General features: G+C 44.3%; 1 protein-coding gene across 1 annotated transcript in view; it reads right to left on the bottom strand.

Annotated features, from left to right (window-relative positions):
* The window catches only part of LOC141118317 (vomeronasal type-2 receptor 26-like), a 153,674-nt gene that overhangs the window by 22,414 nt on the left and 106,734 nt on the right, over positions 1-24,526 (bottom strand). The gene's annotated exons all lie outside the window — the stretch shown is intronic.

Below are 24,526 nucleotides of genomic sequence, written 5' to 3'. Positions count from 1 at the left end.
TTATGTAAACACCCCCTAAAATGTGTCCTTAAATTCATGCAGAGTGCCTGAGGATTTTTTTTAGTGGTCCCAAACTCATTTGGAACCCTCCCTCCCCCCAACTACTAAGTCAACCGATACCAATACTCTATCTGCTGACTTTGCCAAACCCATACACATTATACTTACCTCTTTTGTGGTCATATTTATGGATGAATTCACCAAAGCATGTAGTGAAAGGGCCTGCCTGAATACTTTCAAATGGTACTGTTTAAAGTTTTGTTCTCTTATTATCTTGATAGGTAATAGCAGAATGTAAATATGTGCTTCAATTTTGGACAGTGTGTATTCATATTTTTTTATTATGACACTTCTTACCTGTCCAGTGGACTGCCAACAGTGTAAGTAAGGAGGGGCTGGCCAAAGTTAAACACATTATTTATGCATTCAGCTCTCATGGAAGTGGAGAGGGTTACCTATCCAAAACTTCCCCCCCCCCTATAATTTTTACAATGGGCCGTCAGAGAGGGTGAAGAATCTGATAAGTGTACTTTATATATTTGTCTTTAAATACTCCTGCAAATAAATGTTATACTGATGTTGGCCAAGAACATTTCTGTTTAATCTGCTTGCAATGTTTATGTGCAAAATTACTAATTTGTTTTTTCTTGTTTGACTCCACAGTTTCCTTCAATGCCACAGGAATGGCAAACTGTGGCATCCCAGTTTGCCCAACAGTGGCATTTTCCCAACTGCGGAGGGGCAATAGACAGGAAGCACGTCCACATCGTACCACCCCCCAACTCGGGGTCACACTATTATACTTACAAGGAGTTTAATAGTATAGTGTTGTTGGCGGTGGTGACGTGACTTACGAGTTTCTGTATGTGGACGCGGGGAAAAATGGCTGGATGTCGAATGGTGGAGTCATCGCCCAGACTGAGTTTTACAGACAGCACCAGAATGGCAGCTTGGGCTTGCCACCTCCGGAAGACAATGTGGCGGGACTCCCGTTTGTCTTTGTTGCAGATGAAGCTTTTGCACTGGAGGCCCATCTTCTGCAGCCATTCCCGATGAGGACCCTCACCCTGCACCAGAGGGTTTTTAATTACCAGCTGGCCAGAGCCAGAAGAGTGGTTGAAAATGCTTTTGGAATAATGGCCACCCAGTTCCACCTATTTCTGACCACCATATGGTGGAATATAAACTGAATCATATTGTCCTTACCTGTTGCATTCTCCACAATTTCCTATGGAAAAATGCTATAAACTATGTGGCCTCAGTTGGGACTGAGGCCGGTGTTCCAAATCCAACTACCTTGACCACACTTGAACCTGGCTGTCCTGGCTTGCCCCCCCCCCAAAGCGCCCACGAAGTTAGACAGAAGTATCTTGAGTACTTTGCGGGTAGAGGGGCCATTGATATGCCAGACAATGTGTGAAACTTTTCTCAAATATTTTTGGTATAAACTGAACTCATATTTCATTTGATTTACTGTTTGTGTTTCTTTTAGCTGTATCCTTGGTTCTCCAATGGCCTTTTTTTATGGCCATTTTCTTCAATAGTGCAAATGTAATTTATTTGATACATGGGGTGACAATCTCTTCTTCTGTAAAATATGATGTTGTGGGTCTGCTACACACACACACCTTGTTTTTGTTGTTAATGTATGTAATGCATTAATGATAAAAAAATTCATAATTTTCAGCACCATTAATGAATTTTGGGAAGTCCCGAAAATGGCATGATTGTGGCAAATTATAAAGCACTGTGGGGGTTATTTACTAAAGGAAAATCCACTTTAAACTCCAAGTGCACTATAAAAGTGCACTTGAAAGTGCACTTGCAGTACAAAGTGAATCTGCCTTTAGGAAATAACCTCCATTGTCACTGTAAACAACAATTTACTCCAAAAACTGCTATTGAGCATTGAAAGAAGAAGCCACACATTGTTGAGTCTTAAAATTTTTACTCTGTGCACATTCACATGTGCGTTAGAAAAGGGTTTTTGAACAAACCAACATATTTTAGTAATAACATTTTTGGTATAGACAGTACAAATAGCCTTTTTGTGTTAAATAGGCATGTTTAAAACCATAAAACAATACCCAACTCAGGAACTTACAAAGTTCAACTTTGAAAAAATGAAGGCAAGAACAGACATTAGTATGTCCAAACTGTGTTGATCTTGCATTCATTAGATGGGGTGATGTCACCCCTGTGAAAGACAAATTTTGAAGATGCACACAAATTGAGAGTCAAAATGGGGATTTCCCTGCTGATCCCATGCCTAATGTCAACATGTGCTAGCTCCCATCATGGGGGATCAATGGATGTGTTTCGGGGGTGCAACCCCTTCCTCTAAGTTACTTTAGTTGCGAGGAAGGGGTTGCACCCACCAAACACGTACATTGATATCCCGTCATGGCAGATAGCACATGTTGACACACTGTGTGCACCTTCAAAATTTGGCTTTCAAGATACTTAAAAAATTGGTAAAAATTATCAAAAAAGAAGACTTTAGTTGTTTTTTAGATTCTGCCTAAAACATCAATGATGTTTTTGAGTCTTTTTTCAACATCATTGATGTCTTCCTTGATCTTCTGTAAATCAAAATTGCAGACCATGATCTCCCCGATGATGATCTGTGCACTTTCACTTGTGAAATGAGTTTCTTCTTCCACAACATCCACATCACCTTAAATTTAAAAAAAAAAAAAACATGTATTACAAATATGCAGGCATACATCTATTACCTGAAGCTGTGGTCTCAGACACTCACCTGTTGTAGTCACAATTTTGCCAACTTACAAAACCTCTCCTTCCTCCACATCCTCTGCTTGTTTCGGTGGTATTTCCCCTTCTTTAGGAGGTTGTGGGGCCCTGGTGTCCTCAGATGTCCAGAGTTGTTTCTCCCCTATGTGAATTTAAAAAAAGGTATACTTAGCACACATATATTTGAGTCCAGAAATAGGAATATGAAACATTGCTTGGAAGTATCATACAATTGTCTTTTTGGGCAGAGTTTCAAGCTGAAGACATTTTTTTTCCCTTTCTAAAGCTGGAATGCTAACCTTTTTTGTACAATTTTAACACATGGCGAGACCCCTAGTATCCACTGTAGCACCTGTGTGGGACACCCTAAAAAGTTTGTTCTGGTGTCACACACTAGTGCTCCTGCATTGAATATTGGTTTTGAGTGAAATTTCTACTTTGCACTGCATTTCAATGGATAACAAGACTAGCTTTAACTGAGTTTATGTACACAGTGGTGTGTGTTATTTTATTTTTTTAATGTTTGGGAGTTTCTCAGAGGTCAATTCATTGTTTTGAGGCTTGTATCACTTTAGCTAAGGTTTGCTAACCTGCAGTATCCCTCCCCTCCCTTTTCCTGTACATTGATATGTAAATAAACCAGTTTGAGGGGTTTTAGAGCTGGGCATGCAGCCTTTTATGTATCAACAGGAAGTTGGGGGGGGGGGGGGGCTTGGAGTATCACACAAGCAAATGAAATTTGTGTTTGGAAGGACGAAAATTAAGGTTTATACTGTAATACAGTTTTGGGTAGAGAGCAAACAGGAGGCATCCATGTTATTGTTGTAATATCTAGGTACAGAGAGAAGCCACAGTGTTTTGTAAAAGAAGCAGGCAAAAGTGCTCTGTGTATATTCGTCTGGCGACGCAGTGTACGGTCATACAGTGCAATGCGCTTGTGTATGCATACACTGTGAGGGGTTGAGACATAATTGGGGGGTTGATCTGTGGTTGTTGGCGAATCATTTGGCATAGTTAATAGTTGGTTGTTAAAAGAGTGGTACTCTGTAGTTCTGTGCCAAAAGTGTTGTGACAACAAGCCATAGAATTGATGCCTCATTTTAGTGTTTCTAGTTGAGTGTCTAATTTGTAGTCCGTCAATCCACCATGTAAGAAGACACCGGGCGGTGGTCCTTGAAATGGGTGCAAGGGTTTTCCCTGGACGCAGGGATAAGACGATAAGCCGATTCGAATCGCCATGGGCAATGGCAGTCCGTGCAAGGGAAGGAATGCGAGGCTTGCCACAGTCAAATGGATGCACAAGAGCATGGAGTCTAGTTCTGAGGAAAAAGGTCATTAAACCCCAGAAAGATTGACATAGGTGGTCCAAGGATACTATTTTAGGTATCCCTCTGGAGTTGATGTAGCGCGACTGCGGCCTCAGAAATCTGTAATGTTGAGTGAGTTAATGGATGCGTAGTACACGTTTGTGTGATTAAAAATACACAGGCCTGTTTTTGAACTTTGTGTGGCTGGTCCATGCAAAGATTTCGAAATGCTCTTGTGCTTTTCAAATTGTATTCTTTTTCTATCGCTAAAAGAGTGAAGGCAGCATTCCATCTGGTCATTTTAATTTTTTCATTTTTTTCGTTTTTGGGAACTATGAAATATCTCCCCCACATTTGTATCTAAATGTTTGTCTTTGTTTCATTGTTTGTATGTGGTAACAAGATGTTTGAACCTACCGTGACAGCCCTCTTGCGTGTCGCGGCTGTTGTATTTTAGAAAAAAAAAAAAAAAGTGAAAGTAAGATTTACAGAGGGTTTAGTTATTATCGGTTTTGTGGAATGTCAGTGACAATTTACCAATGTACATGAATGTTATATTGTTTAGCATTCTTTGAAGGATAGAGTAATAACTTTTGTTTATAAGTATCTTTCAGGTCCAAAGAGTTTCTGGAAGTGTGTGTACAGGTGTATAAGAAGGTAAAAGTATCATAGGCTATTTCACTGTTTTATTCTGCACCATTCTAAACCCTGCATGTCTTCCTTCAGTTTGTAATGAGGAGGGAAGAAAAGGGGGGTGAGAGTGGTAAGAATGACACATTTTCAAACCAATAATACTAACCTTTGTAATTCTAACCAAGTTTGTGCCAAGACTGTCTTTATTTGATAGAATTTGAATCAGCAAGCAGAAGTCTGGTGAAAGAGGCTCCTATCCCAGGTGCTAAGAACCTTTTTGTCACTGGTTCCAGGTATTACACCCCAGATGGTAAGCCACGCACAGGTTATGCAGTGACCACAGTCCCGATGTCTGGGTTATTGTCATATGAGGTTTGTTTGGAGGTCAACCAAAAACAGAATTGTACTTTCCTCATTAGCTGTCACCTACATTCTCAGCTGATGGGGTGGGTGAAATCACTGTAACATGAACTTCAAAAGGTCCACCACAGGGTTCACAAGTCCATCCTGGACCCTGACACAATAACCAGTTTACATTCTTTCCAACCAGGTGACTGGGGCATTGAAAAGAAGCTTGAGGGATGAGACCACGCCAGCCACTGCAAGAAGCGGATCAACCACAAAGAGTAGAGAAGTATCTTCGTTAATTTATATTTTTTGTTTAATAAATTTTAGCAAGGGTAACAATGAAAAGCATCCCAACTAGCTAAGAAAGAGAAACAAACACATGGTTGGGTATTTAGTGTCCCAGCGATGACGGTACATGCTATATGTGACGTTCATATTGGTGTGAGGAGTTTTGACAGACTAGTAAAATCCAAACAGAAACCTGTCAATAGAACTTAACAACAAAACATTTCTAGAGGGTAAAATTAGTTATAATTTTAACAATAGCTCTGGTTCTTGCCAGCTTTGGTATCGGGATAACTAGGTAGCCCACAAGTGTGCTTCAACTGTAGTTTGGTATTAATGTGGATCTACAGCTTATAAGGTAATTTACCGTAAGGCAAGAGGTTCATGTGTGCTGGTGAAACTCGTCCCAGCATCAGCATCTATGTCGCGGTCGATCACAAGGATCTGATGGCGTGAGAGAAGGTAAAAATGGCAGGGACAGCTGGAAGGGAATTGCTTGTACATGGTGGGGGCTTGAGCTTATGAAACGCTTGAACAATTTCTCATCCATAGAGAATGAGATGTTTTCATGTAACTGTTGAAGCTACAAGGAAATTCCCAGAGTCCAAGGGGGTTTCTGGGAATTCATAAGTAAAGATTGTTATATTTGGATCTGGGATAGTAGTGACAAAGTTCAGGCCCATATGGATAAGGTTTAGGTCCTTACAAGGCAAAGCCAGATCTATAGCTAGTGAAGGTTTGAATACTTTTTAAGGGTTTGGGAATCGTTGGGGATTTAATTTTTATCTTGCAGCGGATCATAGTGAAAGAAGTAGGAGTATATATACTCATGTTGTTTTTGTTTCTATTCCTTCTATATGCCATGATGAGGTGCTCCTGTTGCCTGATTGGACGCGTGACCAGAGCCTGAGCAGATGACCACATCTTCCCTGATGAGATGCCCTGAATCCCAACCCACATACAAGACACAGAGGATCCCAGACCGACCGGCAACTACTACAGCTCACCACGTCATCTCCAACAGAGTCTACATGTCAAGCCGTGTTTTACTTTTTATGGACTAAGAAGATCAGGATTCCTCGAGGGACACATGGGATCATATGACAAGAGGAGGGACTGTTGTGGAAAATTTTATATTAATGTATTGTCATAAGAGTCTCCCAGTGTCTGTCCTCTTGCAGCCCGCTCTAAAGAGCTGACTGGGGTAGACTGACGCTGGTTGAGATCTGTTTGGTAGTGAAAAGCTCTTTGGGGATGTAGAGAAATGTTTGCGGAGTAGGGACGTGTCCGCCAGCTAAGGGCCCCTGTGCAATGCACAGAACGATCGTCTGGTGGAGGTGTGTTCGCTCTGCAAAAACATTATCGATTTAACGAGTGTGCTCTCGTTTTGCCCCTGTGTGCCTGATCAACACATTTGTGGCCCAATGAGTGTACGCCTGCCAATAATCTCTCGTCCACAAAGACAATAGAATAATCCAGGTATACATTGTTCTCTGGAACAATTTATAATAGGGATTTCTATCAACGGAAATGCGGGAGTCTTTTGGGTTGTTCTGGTTGGAGACAGAGTTAATGTTTGAAAGCCATGTGGCTTCTAAAAACATGCATGCACCCTGTCTCTGCTCAGACACACCCATAAGACTCCTGTAGTCATTGTTCATTGGTTGTTGCATTTTCCTGTGTTGTTAAATCCTTATATGGCCATTCACATCCTGTGAGGTCATATCCTGTGAGGTCACAAGCTTTGTAAGAGGTGTGTTTGGCTGTTGGAAGTCGAACCCTCGAGTTTTTGGGACTTCCTGTTATGCTAATAAAGAGTGAGCACACGGCTGAGGAGGCAGTGTGATCTTGGAACTGGAAGCGTGAGGTTGTGGCTATTTGTGAGCATGGGGCACACACACCAGATGAGGGGCTACATCAGAAGGAGAGACATATGATCAAAAGGTGAGATGCATTTATATCATTAGACGAAATTGTTATTATGATTAGAAACAGGAGATTTGGCTGTGTGCTCTGCGTACAACCAAATTTCCATAACACTAATAGGGTGGGGCAGGTGGTCCGTCAGAGGCTCGTTACCAAGATCGGTGCTACAGTGTGCCAGACTGACACGCCGCCCCACCGAACGCCGTGCTGCGTGTTCCTGCTGTTATCCTGAAAGACGTCACATGATGTCCAGTCAGGATAACAGAACCACCACCCGCCCGTCATTTTGCTATAGGCTGGACAGGAAGTGGTTATTTGTAGCATATGCAATGTAATCCTGAGTTGGAAAGAGCAAGTAAGTTGGAAGTAATTCAAAAGATTTATGTTTTCTATTATAGATTATGCCATCAATGGTGTATTTACCTACAGTAGGCCAGTGTTTAAAAGAAATTTGTTGGGTGAGGAATCTAAACATTTCCAATGGTAAAGCAATACAAATAATATGTTTTGGGGGTGATTTAAGAAAGTATTCCCACTCTTGAAGAGATGCTGAGATAGTGGGATGGTTAGTAAATTATTTGCAGATTAAGCCAATATAAGATTCTTTAGAGTACCTGTGGTAAGAAACAGATTGCTCTATCACACTCCATTGCTTCAAAAGAGACAGGAGGAACCAACATTTATCTTGGTCTAAAATAGGTGAATTTGCCTTGCCAGATAAATTTAGATAACATTCATTTAATATCTATGAAAAACGAGTTTGGTAAGCATATCAGCAGAGCCCTAAAATAGTAAAGAATCTTAGGAAGCGTGACCATCCAAAATGTATCATAGAACAATAGAAACTTGACACCTCAGCACTAAGAATTCACAGAGAAGCTAGCCATAAGATGTGCAAATGCAATGACTACTGTTCAACTCAGACTGAATGATTGTAGCGATTCAGTCCTCCTCAGATTGGGCAATCTTGAACTGTTCAAACAAAAAGCAAAAGAGCACAAACACCTAGTGCATCATCTAAAGCACTTTTTTGAAAGATAAAATATACAAGTTATACTCACAAAGCAAAATAGAATGGTAGCGTATCATAAATTCAGAAACCAGAAGTCCGTCCTCCAACCTTATAGGTACAAACAGATGACAGAACCACCTTTCACCTCCCTAATTTGAGTAATACATGAGTCCTGCCACATCTCCCTAAGTGGGAGGGGAAGGGGAGAGGAAAAGATTTCAGAGACACCTGATCAGTAGGGATGAGCTTCGAGTTCAAGTCGAACTCATGTTCGACTCGAACATTAGCTGTTCGCAAGTTCGCCGAACAGCGAACAATTTGGGGTGTTCGCGGCAAATTCGAATGCCGCAGAACACCCTTTAAAAGTCTATGGGAGAAATCAAAAGTGCTAATTTTAAAGGCTTATATGCAAGTTATTGTCATAAAAAGTGTTTGGGGACCTGGGTCCTGCCCCAGGGGACATGGATCAATGCAAAAAAAAAGTTTTAAAAATGGCAGTTTTTTCAGGAGCAGTGATTTTAATAATGCCTAAAGTCAAACAATAAAAGTGTAATATCCCTTTAAATTTCGTAGCTGGGGGGTGTCTATAGTATGCCTGTAAAGGGGCGCATGTTTCCTGTGTTTAGAACAGTCTGACAGCAAAATGACATTTGGAAGGAAAAAACCCATTTAAAACTACCCGCGGCTATTGCATTGCCGACAATACACATAGAAGTTCATTGATAAAAACGGCATGGGAATTCCCCACAGGGAAACCCCGAACCAAAATTTAAAAAAAAAATGACGTGGGAGTCCCCCTAAATTCCATACCAGGCCCTTCAGGTCTGGTATGGTTATTAAGGGGAACTGCGGCCAAGATTAAAAAAAAAAAATGACGTGGGGTTCCCCCTAAATTCCATACCAGACCCTTCAGGTCTGGTATGGATTTTAAGGGGAACCCCGCGCCAAAAAAAAAAATAAATAAATGGCGAAAAAAAAAAACAGAAGATGATGAAGGAAGATAGAAGAAAGAAGAAGCATTTAAATAAAGGAATTGTCAAAAACTGTCTCTTGTCATTTTTAACATTTTTGACAGTTTTTTAGTGAAATGGTAGGGGTAAGTACCCCCTTACCATTTCACACGGGGGGGCGGGATCTGGGGGTCCCCTTGTTAAAGGGGGCTTCCAGATTCCGATAAGCCCCTCGCCCGCAGACCCCCACAACCACTGGCTAGGGTTGTGGGGATGAGGCCCTTGTCCTCATCAACATTGGGACAAGGTGTTTTGGGGGCTACCCCAAAGCACCCTCCCAATGTTGAGGGCATGTGGCCTGGTACGGTTCAGGAGGGGGGGCACACTCTCTTCCCCCCTCTTTTCCTGCGGCCTGCCAGGTTGCGTGCTCGGATAAGGGTCTGGTATGGATTTTTGGGGGGACCCCACGCCTTTTTTTTTTTTTTTTGGCACGGGGTTCCCCTTAAAATCCATACCAGACCCTTCAGGTCTGGTATGGAATTTAGGGGGAACCCCACGTCATTTTTTTAAAAAATTTTGGCCGGGGTTCCCCTTAATATCCATACCAGACCTGAAGGACCTGGTATGGAATTTAGGGGGACTCCCACGTCATTTTTTTTTTATATTTTGGTTTGGGGTTTCCCTGTGTTGAATTCCCATGCCGTTTTTATCAATGAACTTCTATGTGTATTGTCGGCAATGCAATAGCCGCGGGTAGTTTTAAATGGGTTTTTTCCTTCCAAAATGTCATTTTTCTGTCAGACTGTTCTAAACACGGGAAACATGGGCCCCTTTACAGGCATACTATAGACACCCCCCAGCTACGAAATTTAAATGGATATTACACTTTTATTGTTTGACTTTAAGCATTATTAAAATCACTGCTCCTGAAAAAACGGCCGTTTTTGAAACTTTTTTTTGCATTGATCCATGTCCCCTGGGGCAGGACCCGGGTCCCCAAACACTTTTTATGACAATAACTTGCATATAAGCCTTTAAAATTAGCACTTTTGATTATTCATGTTCGTGTCCCATACACTTTAACGGTGTTTGCATGTTCGAGCGAACTTTTTTCCTGTTCGCATGTTCTGGTGCGAACCGAACAGGGGGGTGTTCGGCTCATCCCTACTGATCAGGCATGTACTGGCCACCGGGACTTTCCCAGTGGGCCGATGGCTCAGTGGGCCAGTTTGAGTGACAGCCTGTCAAGGTAATGGATGCGAGAACCGCGCAGCCATTACTTTGAGCTCTGCTGTACTACAGGGGTGGACTGACCTATAGGCACTGTGGGGCCCCATGACAGGCTCTGCAATACTAGCACTGGAAGCGGCTGCAATAGGACCTTTCACAGCGTTCTGTTCCCCGCTGGCCCCTCCTTGCCTCCCGTCTACCCCAGGTGTTTGTACATGACATCATCCGGGACAGACGAGAAGAGCGGAGGTCCCGGCAGAGAGCAGCGCGCCATGAGAGGTCTTATTGCAGGCATCGGGTGAGGCTATGTACTATCGCCATCACTGAGGAGGGGGGAGCAGAGGCAGCCAGTACAGATGTAGGGGGCCCGGGCCCCAACAGGATCACAGGAGGCCCCATTATAGTCTCCTGTTTCCCACCCACACTGTCCCCCTCTGTCCTCCACCCCCACTGTGTATTCCACCCCCCACGCTGTCCCCCTCTGTCCTCCACCCCCACTGTGTCTTCCACCCCCCCACGCTGTCCCCCTCTGTCCTCCACCCCCCACGCTGTCCCCCTCTGTCCTCCACTCCTACTGTGTCCTCCACCCCCCACGCTGTCCCCCTCTGTTCTCCATCCCCACTGTGTCCTCCACCCCTAAAGCTGTCCCCCTCTGTCCCCCTCTGTCCTCCACCCCTCACTGTGTCCTCCACCCCCACATTGTCTCCCTCTGTCCTCCACCCCCACTGTGTCCTCCACCCCCACGCTTTCCCCCTTCTGTCCTCCAGCCCCCACGGTGCCCAACTGTGTCCTCCACCCCCCCATAGTGTCCCCCTGTGTCCTCCACCTCCCCACAGTGTCCCCCTCTGTCTTCCACCCCCCATGCTGTCCCCTTCTGTCCTCCACCCCCACTGTGTCCTCCACTCCCCACGCTGTCCCCCTCTGTCCTCCACCCCCCACGCTGTCCGCCTCTGTCCTCCACCCCCACTGTGTCCTCCACTCCCCACACTGTCCCCCTCTGTTCTCCACCCCCCCACTGTGTCCTCCACCCGCCATGCTGTCCCCCTCTGTCCTCCACCCCCCCATGGTGCCCAACTGTGTCCTCCACCCCCCCCACGGTGTCCCCCTTTGTCCTCCACCCCCCACGCTGTCCAACTGTGTCCTCCACCCCCAACGCTTTCCAACCGTGTCCTCCACTCCCCACGCTGTCCAACTGTGTCCTCCACCCCCCCCCACAGTGTCAAACTGTGTCCTCCACCCCCACAGTGTTCAACTGTGTCCTCCACCCCCCACAGTGTCCAACTGTGTCCTCCACCCCCACAGTGTCCAACTGTGCCCTCCACCACCCACGGTGTCCAACTGTGTCCTCAACCCCCACAGTGTCCTCCACCACCCCATGGTGTCCTCCCCCCACGGTGTCCCTCTGTGTCCTCCACCCCCACTGTGTCCTCCACCCCCCCACGGTGCTCCCCTGTGTCCTCTATCCCCCCCACGGTGTCCCCCTGTGTCCTTCACCCCCCTGGTGTCCCCCTCTGTCCTCCACCCCCCACAGTGTCAAACTGTGCCCTCCACCCCCACGGTGTCCTCCAGACCCCCATGGTGTCCTCCACCCCCCCACAGTGTCCAACTGTGTCCTCCACCCCCCCACGATGTCCCCCTGTGTCCTCCACCCCCCACGATGTTGCCCTGTGTTCTCCATCCCCCACACTGTCCAACTGTGTCCTACACCCCCCACGGTGTCCAACTGTGTCCTCAACCCCCACGGTGTCCTCCACCCCCCCCACAGTGTCCTCCACCCCCCATGGTGTGCTCCACCCCCATGGTGTCCTCCCCCCACGGTGTCCCTCTGTGTCCTCCACCCCCACTGTGTCCTCCACCCCCCACGATGTTCCCCTAGTCCTCCACCCCCCCACGCTGTTTAACTGTGTCCTCCACCCCCCACGGTGTCAAACTGTGTCCTCCGCCCCCACAGTGTTGAACTTTGTCCTCCACCCCCCACGGTGTCCGACTGTGTCCTCCACCCCCCATGGTGTCCGACTGTGTCCTCCACCCCCCACGGTGTCTTACTGTGTCCTCCACCCCCACAGTGTCCTCCACCCCCACAGTGTCCAACTGTGTCCTCCACCCCCCACGGTGTCCAACTGTATCCTCAACCTCCACAGTGTCCTCCACCCCCCCACGGTGTCCTCCACCCCCCCATGGTGTGCTCCACCCCCATGGTGTCCTCCCCCCACGGTGTCCCTCTGTGTCCTCCACCCCCACTGTGTCCTCCACCCCCCACGGTGTTCCCCTGGTCCTCCACCCCCCTACGGTGTCCCCCCGGTGTCCTCCACCCCCATGGAGTCCCCCTCTGTCCTCTACCCCCCACTGTGTCCTCCACCCTCCACAGTGTCCAACTGTGTCCTCCACCCCCACAGTGTCCTCCACCCCCCCATGGTGTCCTCCACCCCCCCATGGTGTCCAACTGTGTCCCCCACCCCCACAGTGTCCTCCAACCCCACAGTGTCCTCCACCCTCCCAGGATGTCCCCCTGTGTTCTCCATCCCCCACACTGTCCAACTGTGTCCTCCACCCCCCACGGTGTCCAACTGTGTTCTCCACCCTCACAGTGTCCTTCACCCCCCCCCGTGGTACCCTCCACCCCCCTATGGTGTCACTCTGTGTCCTCCACCCCCCCACTGTGTCCCACTGTGTCCACCCCCCCAACAGTATATATACTGGTTTTGTGCGTGTTTGCAAAATTTAAGTGGGCCGGTCTGGATGAAGTCCAGGGCCAAATTTTTGTCCCAGTCCAGCCCTGCACCTGATGGTATGACACCTGATGGTCCCAAGTTGCATGGTCCTAGTGGCACACAACATACCAAACTCCACAATTCAGCCTAGTCAATAACTTATTGTGTCCATTTATACTATTATGGATTGCACTAAATGCACTTCACCTTCCAGCACTACATAAGGATGCTCCAGGATTTAGTCCCATATTTCTTATTCACATACCACTCGTTATAAATTATAAATAGAATAAAATGAAATAAAACAGAGCACTGGGCTACTATCTGTTCCCTTCCAGGTGCTGGAACACATGATGGTGGTCTGGTAGATCACAACTTCCTGTACTGGCAGTTCGGGACCAGAAGTGTGTCATTTTGTCTCCACTCTCAATGCACAAAGCAGAGCAGAAGACACAGAGAGAAAGACCAGCCTGTTAGTGGAAGATGTGAGATCACAGAAGGTTGCCTATACCAGACCTGGATTCGAAGCCATGTTGGTGTAGGCCTAGGCTGTGCTTTGAGTCAGTGCTTGGATTTCATGAGGCTTCCAGTGAGAGATATCGGAGCCAGCTGACCCGCCCAAGTGGTGATTAGGAGACATAGGAGCCGAGTGGTTAAAGCTGAGAGTCCTGGCAAACTTCCCCCACAGTGTGCACTTCCAAACGGATGGATAGATCTGAGCCACAAGTCCTGGAACAGCCTGAGGGCTTCAGAAAGCTTAAAGTGTAGGTTGGATAAGGACCAAAAACACAGGAACGCGGCTATCAGAAACAGCTGGTGACCGACTGACAAAATCTAGTGCTTCCATAACAGCAGGCCTTGATGGCCCCAGGTAAGCCACACCCTACCAGAGCACAAACAGACATTCCATGTTCCTCTTCCTCCTCATCAGCTGCTAAATCAACAAACAAACCAGCTGTAAAATCCCCCCGGGTGACAATATCTGCAGGCACACAGACAGTTATAGATAAGGGGATGGAGTCTGTTCCCTCTAGCTCGGATATCATGACAGCTATTAAGACATGCAGTGAGACCCTTACAGCAAAAATTGATTAATTGGCAATTGATATCAATATAATGAGGCATGAATTTGATAAGGTTAAATCAAGGATATCAGAGGCTGAAGTCCGAATCTCAACAGTGGAAGACACAGTGAGAACAGATAATAAAGAACTGCAAAATGTAAAAGAACAAATCCGTGCTTTGTAGGACAGAGCCGTGGATACAGAAAGTAGATTGAGGAGAAATAACATCCGTATTATGGGCTTGCCAGAACGAGCAAAGGTGGTTAAACCAGTGGAGTTTGCAGAAAGGCTGCTAATAAACGTCCTGGGGCATATAGATATGCAAGTCACTTTTGTGGTAGAGCGAGCACACAGAATTTCGATTCGATCCCCTAAACCTGGGACCTTTCCACATCCCTTGCTTCTCTGCTTGTTGAACTATAGGGATCAAGACCATATTTTAACAACAGACCAGTTGAATACAAATTTGCAATATGAAAATGCTAAATTGCTTTTTTTTTCCTGAGCTTTCCAGAGCAGAGCTTATATGAAAGTACAGAAAAGACTGCGTGATGAGGGAATTAAATTCAGTCTCCTTTAAAATTGAGGATAACAGATGGAGATCATACCCCTTTCTTTGAAACATCAAAAGCGGCATCAGAATGGCTGGATGTTTGATAGAAAATATATGGACATATTTATGAGTTTATTTGTTTTTGTTTTTTTAACTGACACTGAGGATTAGGAGTAATACTTAGATTTTAAATAGTAATATATAAGAACATATATGAATAAGTCCACAAATTAAAGTTTTTTTTTATTCTTGTAATGCATAATATCGTAAATATTGATTAGCATGATGCACCTTTTTTGGAGTAAGGAAATTGGGGAAACACATTTTTATCGGCTGTTTTTTGCTTTCGGGGTTTTTTTTTTTCTCATAGATTATGAGTTGGCACTTTGTAATTTTAAGTAATACTTAAAGTGGAGTTCCACCTTGAATTTTTTTTTACATATTCACAGACCTTTAATAATATAAAGAAACATTTGAGGACATTTTTTTTTATACTTACCAGAAACACCCTCTTGCTATGTAGTGCTCCTAATCTGCCACTTCCTTGGTCCGTGGTGCTCCTCCTCTCTTCCTGCCTCACCTGTGCTTCTGGGAAATGGGAGTCATCATTTCCCAGGAGTCTGTGGGCAGTGCTGTGATCAAAAACTGCACTATTTTCGACAGGAAATTATGAAAATTAATGTGGTTGCCATAACAACAGGGCGGGACCTTCCTCCGTCGCCGCCCATTGGTTATGGCAACTTTGGAAACAATCGGCGCTACGGCCACCGGAGAATCGCGCATGCGCGATATTGAGAGGTGCATGGTGGTTACCCAACATGCACCTCTCTATCACTAATCCTGGGAGAAGTATCAATTGGGCTTCACATGCCCACAATCATGATGGCAACAGCCAGAAGAAGATTTACTAAGTATAAAACACATATATTATCAACATTCACAATCCACACTCATTTTTAATGTTAATAATGCATTATGCTCGTATACCAGAAAAAAAATGCACCTGGAACTCCGCTTTAACTCTTTAAAACATGAAGATAAAGGAATACTAATGAGTAAATATAAGCACAAATGAAAGCTAATTGTTTTTTTTTTCCACTAGATATACACTATATATATAATATGTTATATAGGGGTAGGAGGTTTCATACTGTATATAGATTGCTCCTCTTTCATTTTTTTTTTCTTTTTTGTAGGCTTCTCCCCCCTTTTTTTTAAGAAATTTATAAATATGAGGTCCCATGTTTAGACTCCTCTTCCTTCCATTTATGCTATTTGTTTTTTTTTTGTGGTTTCTTTTTTTGAGAGCCTGACTCACAGGATAGGGTAGAAATACCATGTAGATGCACTACTTCCTTGACAGCGGTCTCCGTAGCAGAAGGGGTACCTTTCAGGGGCACAAAGTAGGCCATCTTGGACAGGCAGTCTACTATCACGAAGATGGTGGTAAATCCTTCGGACGGGGGTAGTTCGACAATAAAGTCCATGGAGATCATGCTCCATAACTTGGGCGGCACAGTGGTGCAGTGGTTAGCACTCTCACCTAGCAGTAAAAAGGGTCGCTGGTTCAAATCCCAACCACGACACTACCTGCCTGGAGTTTGCATGTTCTCCCTGTGCCTGCGTGGGTTTCCTCCGGGTACTCCGGTTTCCTCCCACACTCCAAAGACATGCTGGTAGGTTAATTGGCTTCTGTCCAAAATTGGCCCTAGTATATGAATGGGGACCTTTGATTGAGGGTAGGGACTGATGTGAGTGTGCGATGTACAGGGTTAGGAACAAGGGTCAGGGTTGTAGACACACACTCACTCAGGTTGAACTGGATGGACTGGTGTCTTTATTCAACCTTACTAACTATGTAACTTCTCAGGTACAGGAAGGAGCTCCAATAGACCCCAATTCTTAGTTTTAGAAGACTTGTTCCGTAGACATGTAGTACAAGACCTAACATAGTCTCAGCATGAAGGGATATTTTAGCTTGCTGTCCACCATTTTAGCTATACACCCCTGTAAAAATGTGTATTCATTTTAGAATAATATGTATATGTGACATCTATGAGAAGTTAAGTTTCAATTTCATATAAATGGTTTGATTTCCCCAAAATGATGTACGAAGCATTTTCCTGTTGTTAGTTTCTATATGAGTTATTAATATTCTATTTTTGCTTGTTTTAAAACATCCTGTATGTCTGTATCCTTACCATATATTAATGAAAGGGTTGGACTTTTTTTGTGATGTCATTCTCATTATACAAGTGGAAACACGGAAATAAACTGGCAGACCATTTTGAGAACTGCATGTATTGACAGCGTGTCATAACTTCTTATCAAAGTGGTCTCCGGGCCTGATTGGGTTTGAAGGAACACTCTAGGCAGGATATCATATGAGGGTTCATTTGCTCCTAAAACATCAGTACACCCCATCAGTTGGTGTCAGAAGTGGGATGGTCATCATTACCTAAGTCCGGTGATTTAATTATTATTATTTCTCTTACCATGACTTTTAGTTTAAAAGACCGTTTCCCTGTATGGGATTAACAGAAGGTGTAGTGTTAAAAACATTTATGTAAATGTATGAACCTTGGTAAAAGTCCGTTCGGGTGACAGCAGTGTAAGGAACTCTGAGATAGTTCCAAGGGGTTCTGAGAAGCCCAAAGTAATATAGTACAGTACTTTAAGAAGTTTGATAAAGATATCTGATAGAGTGTGCCAGAAAAACCCAACCTCTTTGCTTACCTTTTCTATCACTTAGAAGATAAAATAAGATATACAATAAGATAATTTGTACGCGTATTGTGTGGATTTTGTCAGATGCTGCGAGGTGAGGTGACGTCCATCATTGCATTATTATGGGTCAGCTTTCAGGGAAGAAGATTCCCCCTTCATATGTAGGAGAGACATGTAAATGTTATGTAGCCAGAATATGTGGAACTGATTACGTGTATATTAACCCTTGGGTAGATAATCTGGCGGGATGGACTGAAACCATGAGGAGGAGTAACCCATTTCCCCGACAGGGCGAAAATGATACTTTTCACATGGATATGATTAAGGACCTTTGCTTGGGAGATAGGGAAGCTTTCCCATATTATACGGGAGACCCCCAATGGGATAAGGAATATATGAGGAAAGGCGGGGAAAATTGGTTATTGTATGCCCCCTACTGGTATGAGAGAGCGGATAAGAAAATAAGAAAGAAAAGTCCAAATCCAAGGGTCAAGGAAGCCCCAGGGTTACATGCTTGTGAGAAGAGACTTAAATCAGGTTTCTCGTCCCTAGTTCCATGTGCACTAGCTCTTGCCCCAGCTCCCTGTGCCCCGCCACCTCCACCTCCACCTTATGTACCGCAGCCAAACAGGGGATCACCTAAACAAATATACCCCTCATTCTCAAAAGAGGACATGGACTTTTTGGCTGCAGTTGCAGCAGTCCGTCCATTTGAGAATAGAGTGCTACCTGCAGAGGCACCTGCTCTCCCTGCATCCGTTCCACAGCAGGGTGCAGTGGTGGATCAGGCACTGCCTGTGGGCCTACCAGAACCACAAGTTGCTGTCCCAATAGATCAGCCACCGCCTATAGTTTCACAAATACAACAGCTGACCGGTGCTGCCTCCTCCACTATGGATGAGGAATTACCCAAGGCTGAAAAGACACCTGTGGAGGAACATAAACCAAAGATGGACCATAGAGAAGATCCTGCTCAAACTAGGAGTGCAACGCAGAAGTTAAAACAGGCTGCACACACTGCAGAGGGTCAGAGTACAAAACACGCAGTTTTAAAACAGGCAGCTGACAGAGAGCAGCCGGAGAAAGAAGAGGAAGTAGCTACACAGTTAGTTATGCAGAATTTTCCTTTCCTGACTGTGGGTGATGTTTTGGTAATAAAGTCTATTGATATTGAGGATATCAATTGTATTATCAAACATTGCCCCAAACCTTCCACATCAGCCTTGGGGGCGATAGCTTATTTAAAGAAAGCTTGTAAGGGTAGAAATTATACACAGGAAGATATAAGCATCATCATAGACAGTTTGGTGGGAACTACCTCCCCTTGGGATTGGACTAAAGTGCCCACCATAAATGTCCTAGAAGCACCCACCATCAAGGCAGAGGCTTATTCACTAAATACTGTTGAAGGAAGGAACCTTATGTGGAAGAGCTAGAGAAGGAAATGAAAAGAGTTTTCATTAATAAGTCATCACTCCCTACTGCAGTAGCTTGCAAACAAAAATCATCAGAGTCAGTGTTGAAATTTTGGAAAAGATTTCAGGAAGTCTGGACACAAGATGTCAGACTTAACACTCAAAATGAAATGCACATGTCTTCTAATACAGACTTATCTTAGCAACCTGACCCCTAAATATGCACTCACTGTGAGACAGCAAATTTCAGACTGGGCTACAAAGAGTATGACTGACTTTCAAAAAACATTGACTGAAAAAGTTGCAGTGGGATGTTTTGACATCCCCCAACAAACACCAGTACCGACACATTACCAGGATAATTTCTCAGGAAATCAAAGGGTAAACTTTTACAAGAAAAGGGGACAGAACAGAGGGGGTTATAGAGGTGGATATAGGGGAAGAGGACGGCCACAAAGAGGGGACTTCCAGCAAAGGCAACCTAAGACAGGGTGTTTTAACTGCAGAGACAGCGGACATTGGAAAGCTCAATGCCCCTGGTATGGCCAGGAGTGTATAAATTCAGGGCCACCTGCTGCCCCCACTCCCCCTCAGGCAACAACCCCAGTACAGCAGCAACATGGTGTTAAGTACCCCATTTCTTGGAGACAACAGCAGTCACAATGAAGCTGCCTGGAAGGTAGTATCCTAGCATTTCCACTTGTCTCTCATTCTTATCATGAACAGCCTATAATTTCATTGCTTGTAGACGGGCATGAGGTACCATTCTTGCCCGATAATGGAGCGACATGTAGTACCATTAGCAAGGATTTTTATAGGGGAGAGGTTGTGGATGCTGTGCCTTCAATGAGAATAAAAGGGATACTCACCAAAACTTTTAAAACACCCCCGCTTTCACTGAGCACCCGTACTGGTGCTGATTGTGATCTCCAACATTGCTTCAGAATTATTCCTGATTGTCCCGTGAGTCTCTTGGCAAGGGATTTGCTGGGAAAATTAGGCACTACAATGAAAATTACTGCAAAAGGAGGATTATATGTAAAATCTGACAAGGTTCACCTTTTTACATTGCTCTCACACCCAGAAGAGGAAGATGTCAAATGAGTGAGGAGGGAGTATGGGCAGTGAATCCTCTTGATGTAGGGTTCATTTCCTTTACGCCCTATAAAGTCACTTTGAAACCAGGAGCTTTACCTGTGACCCAAGACTATAGCCCATTTTTCTACAATTTGCTGTAATTGTGTGGTGTTTATGATTTATTGTTTATTAAAATTTTGGCTTGCTTTTTTCAGACCTTACCTAAGGGTTTTTTTCTTGTCCTCTTGAGAGATCTCTAAGTTTTTTCTTGTATGCTTTAGGACAACCCCTAATGGTATCCCGCATTCTTTATGCGGTTGATTGCCTGATATAGGCCTTTATTAATACTCATTTAATATGGTTGGTTGATCCAGGCTAATTCCCCTATTTTTTTTCCCCTAATGCAGGCCCAGCTCCAATTTTAAATGCCCTGCTAGGATTAAAAGGAGAGCAGGATGAGGTGGTGCCACAACATGACTGCACCAACCTCATTCACCAAGACACATCTCCCAGACCTGACTTGTCCCCTACTGCTTTGCCAAATGTGCAAAATGTGTATGTGGATGGATCTTGTTCTAGGCCGAATGATCACACATATCATGCAGGATGTGTGGTTGTGCAACTTCCAGATGTCATACTTGTGGCCAAACCTATCCCATATCAATCAGTACAAGCTGCAGAATTGATTGCACTCACCAGGGCATGCCAAATATTTGAAGGTCAAGATGTGAATATTTACAATGACTCCAAATATGGGTATGGCATGGTATATGACTTCGGTGTCATATGGAGTAGGCAGGGTTTCATTGCAGCTGATGGAAAAAGCATCTCCCATTCCTCTCTAGCAGTGTCATTGTTAAAAGCCATTCAGTTGCCTAGAACTCTTGCCATAATACATTGCAGAGCACATACAGGCCAACAAACAGAGGTAGCTAGAGGAAATGCCCTAGCTGACTCAGCAGCCAGACAAGCAGCTATCTCTCAACCAGCTCAAATCCAAATGCCAATGTTAGGGCCCTTTCACACTGGGGTGGTTTGCAGGCGCTATTGCGCTAAAAATAGCACCTGCAAACCAACCCAAGACAGCCACTGCTGTGTCTCCAGTGTGAAAGCCCCGAGAGCTTTCACACTGGAGCAGTGCGCTAGCAGGACGGGAAAAAAAGTCCTGCTAGCAGCATCTTAAGAGCGGTGAAGAAGTGGAGTGTATACCGCTCCTGCACCGCTCCTGCCCATTGAAATCAATGGGACAGCGTGGCTATACCGCCAGCAAAGCAGAGACGCTTTCCGGTGGTTTTTAACCCTTTCTCGGCCGCTAGCGGGGGGTAAAACTGCCCCACTAGCAGCCGAATACCGACGATAAAGCGCCGCTTACAATAGCGGCACTTTACCGCCGACGCCGCCCCCGCACCAGTGTGAAAGGGCCCTTAGAGCCTGAATTACCTTGTTTTGACCATGTACTGTCTGACCTACAACATTACGCCTCAGAAGACGACATGAGAGATTGTGAAAAGTAGGTGCACAAACAGATCCAGAAACAGGACTTTTGTGCAAAGAGGGGAAGGTATGTATACCAATGGCAAGTGCATCACTTTTTATTTCCCAGTATCATGGAATAGGTCACAGAGGCTGGAAGGCAACTTGTGAATTACTAGGCAAGGATTTTTACATTTCAGATCTCCCCTGGTTGACAAGAGATTATGTGTCCAGGTGTGTTACTTGCATTAAGAACAACCCAAACATCCCAAACAAAGTGAAACACGAACATTTGATATATCCCAGTACACCTTTCACCCACCTCCAAGTTGATTTCACACACATGCCCAAGTTAGGAAAAAGATAGGAATATCTTTTGGTAATTGTGGACATGTTCTCGAGATGGGTCGAACTTTTTGTAACTACAAAGGAAGACGCACAAACAGTAGTGAAAATTCTCACACAGGAAATTATTCCTCGATGGGGATGCCCACTTCAGATAAACTCAGACAGAGGTCCTGCATTCACCTCAAAATTATGTCAGGACTTGGTACACTCGCTCCAAATAGAATGGAAGTTTCACATTCCATATCATACCCAAAGTTCAGGGATAGTGGAAAGGGTAAATAGAACCGTGAAACATAAAATAAGGAAAGCCACAGGAGGAACTTTTGTCTATTGGAAGATGGTTCTCCCAGCGGTCTTGGCCGAGATAAGAAATACTCCTTCCAAAACTACAGGCTACTCTCCTTTTGAAGTGCTGATGGGTCGTCCCTTTCCCACTCCCTGGGCCAGAGCAGTGACTTTTTCAGCTTTGTCAAGACGGATACCTTTTTAAACCTTTTTTAAGTCCATGAACCTTTTCCTGCTCAAAATGAACCCACTGCTGACCGCAGGTAGTTGGTCTCATCCTGTACAATACATTTTGACAAATTGTTTGAATAACGTGTGCCAACATTAAAACCTGTTGTCTCTAGTTTAGTTACAAATAATTAATCTTGTATTCATACTCCTGGTTTTTAAATGTATCTTTGAATTCAAACACGTGTGTGTGTGTACACATGCAAAGAAAGGTCAATGATTTTTCTTTTTTTTTTTTTTTGTTTGGATTGGATCTGATACAGTCAGAGTATGTGAGGAAACTAATCAAAACTTTGGATACAGTTGAGAGAAATGTTGCTCACACCTCTCCTTTTTATTTCACAGGAACCTACCCATCCTTGTAAAGTAGGAGACACGGTGGTGGTCCAGCAGTTGAATAGAAGCAAGAAGCGGGGATATCCTTTTGGACCTCCTACTACGGTGATTGCAGTGACCAGAACGGCTATCCTGGTGGAAAATTGCCAATCCTGGATCCATGCCAGCTGAGTGAAAAAGGTTGCCCAAAGCCCCAAGAGCAGGAAGGAGATCCTAAACACAGAAGGCCCTCAAGCAGAAGTCCAAGCAGATGAAGTAGGAGTTCCTGGAAAAGCAGGTCCGGCCAGAGAAGATGACCTCGCTTATTTCACCACAGACTTCTGGCAAGGCATTTTGCCTCCTGTTCCTGATCACCCTGATAGTGTTCCCGCCCACTTGGATCATCACTAACTGTATCTACCACCCTGAAGATTTGGGTGCCATTAAAAGTATTTGTGGGAACACACATACACAGGAGAACGTTACAGTGATACAATTTAGAAATAAGAGAGACATTGAAGATAATTTTGCTGATAAAATGCTTTTGCTAAAATTTAAATATGCTTATGCTCAGAAATCAGGATTTCATAAATGTTGGATCTGTAGCAAACTGCACCCTAGCACCGTTAGATACCCTTAATAAAGATACCTTTGAATATTACTCCCCTTTTGAGAGGAGAGATTCCCCTTGACCTTTTGAATGTCAGCAGAAGAACTAATGACACCATTTCCTTTCACATCATCAATAGAAATCATAATCCTACCTGGTGTTTTAATTTAGGGAATTCTACTAGAAATGCTCATGCCTGTAGTCAATCGGTTTTGAACATTTCTAATTGCTATGCCCCTAGTGGGAAGTCTTGCTCTTTATATCAAACACACCACGATAAGGTCAGAGTACGGGCTGATTTAAAAAAACTCTTGCCTCTAAAAATGATAGTAGTAAACCTGTACAGCATTTTGTTTCAGGTTCTGGCAATAGTTACAGCAGTAGATCAAGAGACTGCTGTGAATATGTCCTTCTCGTTTGGTAACCACACTTATGTTTGTTGTGGAAAGACTTGTTATCCCTGGATTCCACAAGAGGCCCAAGGCTGGTGTTATCTGGCCTCATTGGTGCCCATAATGGGGGTGGTAGGCGATAGTGATGGGAGTCATTTACTTGAAGCTAGCATACAAGTTATCCATTAAAACATAATAAGAGAGTTATTCCTTGAAAAGGATATGACCTGGCCATGGTTCCCTTCCTGGACAGGATGGGGAATAGATTTGATGAAAAGGTTAAATAATTACTCACGAATTATTGATGAGATGATGGAAAAGAACTCCGATGACATTTCTAAACTTAATGTTGAAACTAGGGCTATTAGAAAACAACTAGAATTGCATGACTTAGCCATTGAAAGCATGAGTTCAGCCCTTACAGGATTATGTGAAATGACTGAGGATTATGAATGTTGCACTTGTGTACACAATACTAGTATAGAGGTACCAGATTATTATGATGTGATAGCTCAGCATAGGAAAGAGGTGGCCAAGCTGCAACAAGAGGCTCGCAACACCTGGAGTCCTTTTGGAAATGTTGATTTTGGATTTGGAGGGATATTCTCTTGGATAAGGGATATTGCCATCATTTTAATCATGATTGTGTTCTTTTTCCTTTTCCTTTATCTTGTGTATAAGCTTATTATGTGCCTTATTAATAGAGCTACTCAAATTTCAGATCCCTCATCTTCCAATAAAACTTATCTCAGTATGTATCATCAGAAGCAGGCTGAGAATACCACCATGATACTACCATGATAAGGAAGTGAGATCATACATTTATGATGAAAGAGGGGATTGAAGGGATATTTTAGCTATACACCTCTGTAAAAATGTGTAT

The sequence above is a fragment of the Aquarana catesbeiana genome, linkage group LG01, assembly GCF_042186555.1.
Source record: "Aquarana catesbeiana isolate 2022-GZ linkage group LG01, ASM4218655v1, whole genome shotgun sequence".
NCBI lineage: Eukaryota > Metazoa > Chordata > Amphibia > Anura > Ranidae > Aquarana > Aquarana catesbeiana.
The sequence above is the reverse complement of the archived record's forward strand: the minus strand, read 5'-3'. Positions and strand labels throughout refer to the sequence as shown.